Genomic DNA, 6,212 nt, shown 5'->3' on the forward strand with positions numbered 1-6,212 from the left:
CCCAAATTATTTTTTTTTTTTTTTTTTTTTTTTTTACAAATTCAGCTCACACATCACTACTGTCCTGATAGTTGTTGACAGTAAAGTGTATTACAGTGAAGTTATTAAAGTGCCCCTATTATGCCATTTGTAAGGTTGCTAATATTGTTTTATGAGTCTCCTAAAACAGGTTTACGTGCATGCAAGGTCAAAAAACATTTCATTATGAAAAATCATACACATTATGCAAAAATACATTTTCCCAAAATAAGTGTTGTAGTATAACTATCAGGGCATATATATATATAAACCATTAAACATGAACATACACATTTAACATAAATGAAACAACTCCTTGCCAGAATGTTGCAGCAGAGTACCGACTTGGAAACACTCTAAATATCGTTCACCTGGAAACAGGACATCTCTTCCTCCCTTGAAATTTAAATTCACACTGATATGATTAGCCAAAAATATTTTATCAAACTAAAATCTAAATATTTTATATAACAAAACAACATATGAAGGAGTTTTTCTGAAACGTAACAGGTGCGGCGCGAGTGTCAAAACTACAACTCCCATGATTCATAGCGTTTGTTGTTGTCCTGTTAGGCGGCCAGTTTAAGTTGCCATAGCAGAGGATGGCGTTGCCTCACATTGATCACACAAGATAACCGTCAAACTGCTGGCCACACGGGTAGGGGTAGATTTATGTTAGTTTCTTGTAGTTTTGCGATTTGGCATTGTATTATACATACGAACACGGCTTTTTAACAACAACAAAAAAAGCTGTAAGCATTAAGCTAAGTTGCTTACTTTAACGTCAATTCTGTGATAAGTCGACTGTTTACAACTTTGTTTGTATAAAATTGACGATTTCATTAACTAGACTAGTGATAATCAGCCTTAAACATTTAATTAAGCGAATACTTTCTCGCCAGTTGTAATTACACACGTCTATCAGCTAGGCAAACAGATAATGCTTGTGTCTGGAGGACTGGTACAGGTGGTTTCTGATTTCAGATTAGTGCTGTTTCTTATTTTCATCCTTTGGCTCATGTCAGCATGGACTCCTCCAGTGAATCTGACACCTATGACAGACCCACGGGGCATCGATCGCGGGTCAGAAAGCGCCGAAGGAGGCCTGACAGCAGGTTTCCCAGGGATACTCGTGTAAAGGTTGCTAATATTGTTTTATGAGTCTCCTAAAACAGGTTTACGTGCATGCAAGGTCAAAAAACATTTCATTATGAAAAATCATACACATTATGCAAAAATACATTTTCCCAAAATAAGTGTTGTAGTATAACTATCAGGGCAGCAGTGATGTGTGAACTGAATTTGGTGACAGTACAGTGTATTACAGTGAAGTTATCAAATATTTTTCATAATAAAAAATCATAATAATTATATTAAAATATATTTTTTCCAAAATAAGTGCTATAGTATAACCATCAGGACAGCAGTGATGTGTAAACTGAATTTGGTGACAGCACAGTGTGTAACATTGTAACCGTATCGACTGTTTTTGTAGTAACGCTTTTCGGGTTTTGCACTTTGCAGACGGTGCCTTCGAATCTGTCTCTCAGCCGTCTGCGCATAGAGATTTACTATCTCACATTTACTAATAATACTCTCATTTATTAACACACACACACACACACACACACAGGCATACTAGACTAGTGATAATCAGCCTTAAACATTTAATTAAGCGAATACTTTCTCGCCAGTTGTAATTACACACGTCTATCAGCTAGGCAAACAGATAATGCTTGTGTCTGGAGGACTGGTACAGGTGGTTTCTGATTTCAGATTAGTGCTGTTTCTTATTTTCATCCTTTGGCTCATGTCAGCATGGACTCCTCCAGTGAATCTGACACCTATGACAGACCCACGGGGCATCGATCGCGGGTCAGAAAGCGCCGAAGGAGGCCTGACAGCAGGTTTCCCAGGGATACTCGTGTATCAGACATATCAGACAAAATTGACTCTTTAGCAAACACTCTACAAGTAAGCTGTTTTTATTCATTGCACGTGAAGGCTCTTCTGTGTAGAATAGGGATCGCAGGGGTCTTTTAATTTAAAAGCTTATGCTTTTGTGCAGGATACAAGTCGAAATTTAAACAAAGTAGATCGGATGTTGGGAGAGTATAAGGAACACACAGATGACCAAGCTGAAGCCATGGCGACAGTGAGTATAGGTACAGCACAAAATGGTATGGGATTGTCTCTGATTTCAGATAAAGGTGTTGTATTGAGAGCATGCCCTGTGTTCAAGCTGAGAGAGAGCTTAGAGGAGTCCAGCCAGCATCTGCAGGCGCCGCAGCTGAGAAGATCCACTGGTGGGTGGAGCGCCTCCCTCTCCACGCAGCACACCAGTGACCTGGAGGATACCACAGGTACAGAACAAGCCATAGCTTGCTTGATTAAATTTGTGGAAGCTTGTCAATACATTTATTATTTGTACAAGTTATTATTTGTAATAGTTCATGCTAATAAATTATGTACATTGGGGCATTCATGGCCTAATGGTTAGAGAGTCGGACTTGTAACCCAAAGGTCACTTGTAACCCAAAGGTTTGAGTCTCGGTACCGGCAGGGATTGTAGGTGGGGGGAGTGAATGTACAGCGCTCTCTTCCACCCTCAATTCATAGTTTTCAGTCACGTGACAGGCTTGAAGTCCTGGCGGGCAAAACATCCATAGAACTGCAGCACAAGCCTGTCAATTTTCCATCTGTTTCCAATCCACAAATATTTAGATCATATCTCAAAAGGATAAAACAAAGACGTGAACAAAATGCAAGTTTTGGCCATTTGCAATGACACCCACCGCAATAAAACAAAGATATGTGAACAAAATGCAAGTTTTGGCCATTTGCAATGACACTCGCCGCAATAAAACAAAGATATGTGAACAAAATGCAAGTTTTGGCCATTTGCAATGACACCCGCCGCAATATTTAAATTAAAAACAGCATGACATTCTAACGTTTAATGTGAAAAACACTTGAAGTGCCTTTAAAACAGTGATATTAAAAGATCAAAAACTTTTTACTGATGCGTATTTTATACAGGCAAGCAGATGAGCTCGAAATATGAACACAGCACACTAAATGGTTAAGTGTTTTCTTTATAACGGTTTGCTGTGGGAAAATATTAAATGTGAAACTTTGCGCATCGCGTTTATATTCTGGGTTCATCTGCTTGCCTGTGCAGAGTATGCATCGTCAATAATGTGGATACTGAATTTGGTATTTAAATATCACTGACTTACTACGTTACTACTTATAAAAAAAGGATGTGATGTCACGTGAAAACTTTGAATACCATGACTGAGGTGAGACCCATGAGCAAGGCACCGAACCCCAAACTGCTCCCTGGGCGCCACAACAAAAATGGCTGCCCACTGCTTCGGGTGTGTGTTCACGATGTGTGTGTTCACTTGGATGGGATAAATGCAGAGCATAAATTCTGTGTTTGGGACACCATACTCGGCCACACGTCACATCAGTGTGTTGTCACAGTGTGTGTATTCTTTACTCTTCCTGCTAAAATGCTTTTTTTTTTTTTGCTGAATCGTGCAATATATAACCAGATAACACTGTTTGAAATGCTGTATCCCACAATGCATTGTGTTATTATCGCCTTCTATATTAGTTTTTGTATTGCAATGTATAAGCTAAGACACTTTACACAAAATTACATTTAACTTTCTCCTTTTACAAGACATTTCGAAGGATGCACCCTCCCGAGTTCGCATTTGTCAACAGCATACATCATTGCAGCTGCCTCATTTCAGAAAAGTGACCATTACATTCCAAAGTAAGAAGGAAATGACAATAATTTACACTTTATGAGGAATAACAGTAAATTTGATCATACTTTTCTGAAATAAGACATCTTCAGTGCCAGTTTTGACTACACTGACTGAACCATCCGATGAGACAAAATTTGAACTGAATTAAGCTGGATGACGGCACTATTGTCTTCTGTAGAGCTGCTTTACAGCTGAATTGCATCTTGCGACATTGACACTGGTGTTGAACTGAATAGAATCAGCATTGAACTGACTCAAGCTGAATGACAAAATTTCTGCCTTTTGTTGAATTGAATTTGCTTCAGATTGATGAACTTCACACTGTTATAGATCTGAACTGAGCCAACACTGCACTGACTTGAGCTAAATGATGACACTATTGTCTTTTAAAGCAGCCTTACAGCAGAATCTGTCTCCATAGTTTGTCTCCATAGTTGATTTAAAAAAATGGATCTGTTTATCTTTGTAAAGCTGCTTTGACAGTATTATATAAAGCACTATAGAAATAAAGGTGACTTGACTTGTCTTGACATGACCTATGTGGCCAACAGATACATCATCTGGAGGGCGCAGCCTTCAAAATAATATCTTTAAGCAGTACATAAGTTCCAGATCTCTGTCACTTGCTCTGTAGATAGGAGGCCCTACCTCCCCACGTCCCCTCTAAGAGATTATGGGAGTACAGGCACAGGTAACAGAAGACGGTCTAGATCTGTCGCTGTGTGTTTCAGAGACTTCGCTCAAGCTGAAGAGCAGGTATGACTGTGTTTCTGAGCCCCAGATTTGTTTAAATTGCAGGATAGGGTTTGTGTTGCACTGGAGACCCAGCGAGATGGCATGTTATTCAACTCAAAATTGTTTAATACATTGTATAGTGCAGTCATGCATATTTTTTAATAATCCACTTAAATACTTCTTAAATGGAAGGTACTTTCTCATTTTACTTTTTTTAAATTTGTTATTTCATATACTTTTTGATGGAATCAAACAAAAGATAAGATTATTCATAACAAATGTCTTAAGTGCAAACAAAAAGAAAAAAAAAAAGATACCAAACCAGGTTCTTTTGGTCATGGAATTTTAGTATTGTGATTATAACCATGGCTTCTTGCTTTATGTCCAGCCCTAAAAATGTCATGGAAATAAAGATCTTAAAAACTTATGAAAATACGTATAGTAAATACTAGTTATCTAGTTCACTACAGTAATTATCATCTGTATTGCTTATTTTGAGTGCAGTTTTTTTTAAGCGTTTTATCTAGTAATCATGAATGTTAATGTCATGAAAAAGTTATGAAAGTTCATTAGTGAAAATATGTGGGGAACCTTCTGCACACTATATATCATTTTACTTAAAAGCAAAACAGTGATACATTATTTATGTTGCACAGCATCACTTTGTTACATCAGGGACTCTAGCACTAGATATCTTCTAGCACAAGGATTCGTTCATTAATATAACATTTTAATAAAATGTATGTATTTAATATGTAGTAACTGTTATATAAAAGCAGTAAGACCGTCAAGGTTATGATGCAATATTGTAGTCAAGACTAAATATAACTAAATTTACAATATAACATAGCCTACTGTAAATATACATGCAGTATGAGCACACATCAGTTGAATTCTATATTAAATGTGGCAAGTTGCAGATGCAGACAACTGTCATGAACATTTCAAAACTGAATCATTTCCACTAAAATTAAGGAATCGCGGTTTGCACAGTACACAATAATTAATTGCTTGGTGTTTGATTTTTAAAAACACCCTGCTGATGTAAACGTTATAGCAGAAACTCTACTGGTTGCCACATTTCTGTGTTGCACAAAATGTACCCTCATACTGGCCAGCCCTCATACTGGCTTCAGTCACACAAAGTCCATGCCATAATAATAGTGTCTGGGAGCCTGAGTGAATGTTGACCTTTTTCTACAGTCCACAAATGGCTTCATCAGATACAATATTTTTTGACAGCTTGGCTACTTAGTTATTGACATGTCTGCGTGATGACTTAATAATCACACATCACTTCTGCCTTTTTTTTTTCTTGTGTGTGGATTTTATATGGATTACAGTTCATGCTGTGATTTGTAATTCAAAAGAGTTCTCATATGTGTACTCTATTAACTCTAGTAAATGTTTAGTCTTCATTTTTACTCTGTGATTTGTACTTTAGGTTTAGTTTTTAGTTTTTCAGTATTTTTTCTAGTTTAATTTATTTTAGTTGTTTTATTATTTAGATATACAATTTTAGATATAAAATACTTAACTATAATTCATAACTCATAGCTGCCAAATTGTGTTCAAATCATTAAATGAGATGAATTAAAATGTTTTCCTACATCTTTAGCTGGTTGTCTACTATCTTAAAATCTTTTAAAACAAAATATTATTATATTTATATATATA

The 6,212-nt window shown here is 36.7% G+C and overlaps 1 pseudogene; it reads left to right on the forward strand.

The window, feature by feature from the left end:
• Positions 1-1,824: 1,824 nt before the first annotated feature.
• The window catches only part of LOC107657221 (centrosomal protein of 128 kDa-like), a 55,115-nt pseudogene continuing 50,727 nt past the window's right edge, over positions 1,825-6,212 (forward strand).

The sequence above is a fragment of the Sinocyclocheilus anshuiensis genome, unplaced genomic scaffold, assembly GCF_001515605.1.
Source record: "Sinocyclocheilus anshuiensis isolate Anshui unplaced genomic scaffold, SAMN03320099.WGS_v1.1 scaffold2089, whole genome shotgun sequence".
NCBI lineage: Eukaryota > Metazoa > Chordata > Actinopteri > Cypriniformes > Cyprinidae > Sinocyclocheilus > Sinocyclocheilus anshuiensis.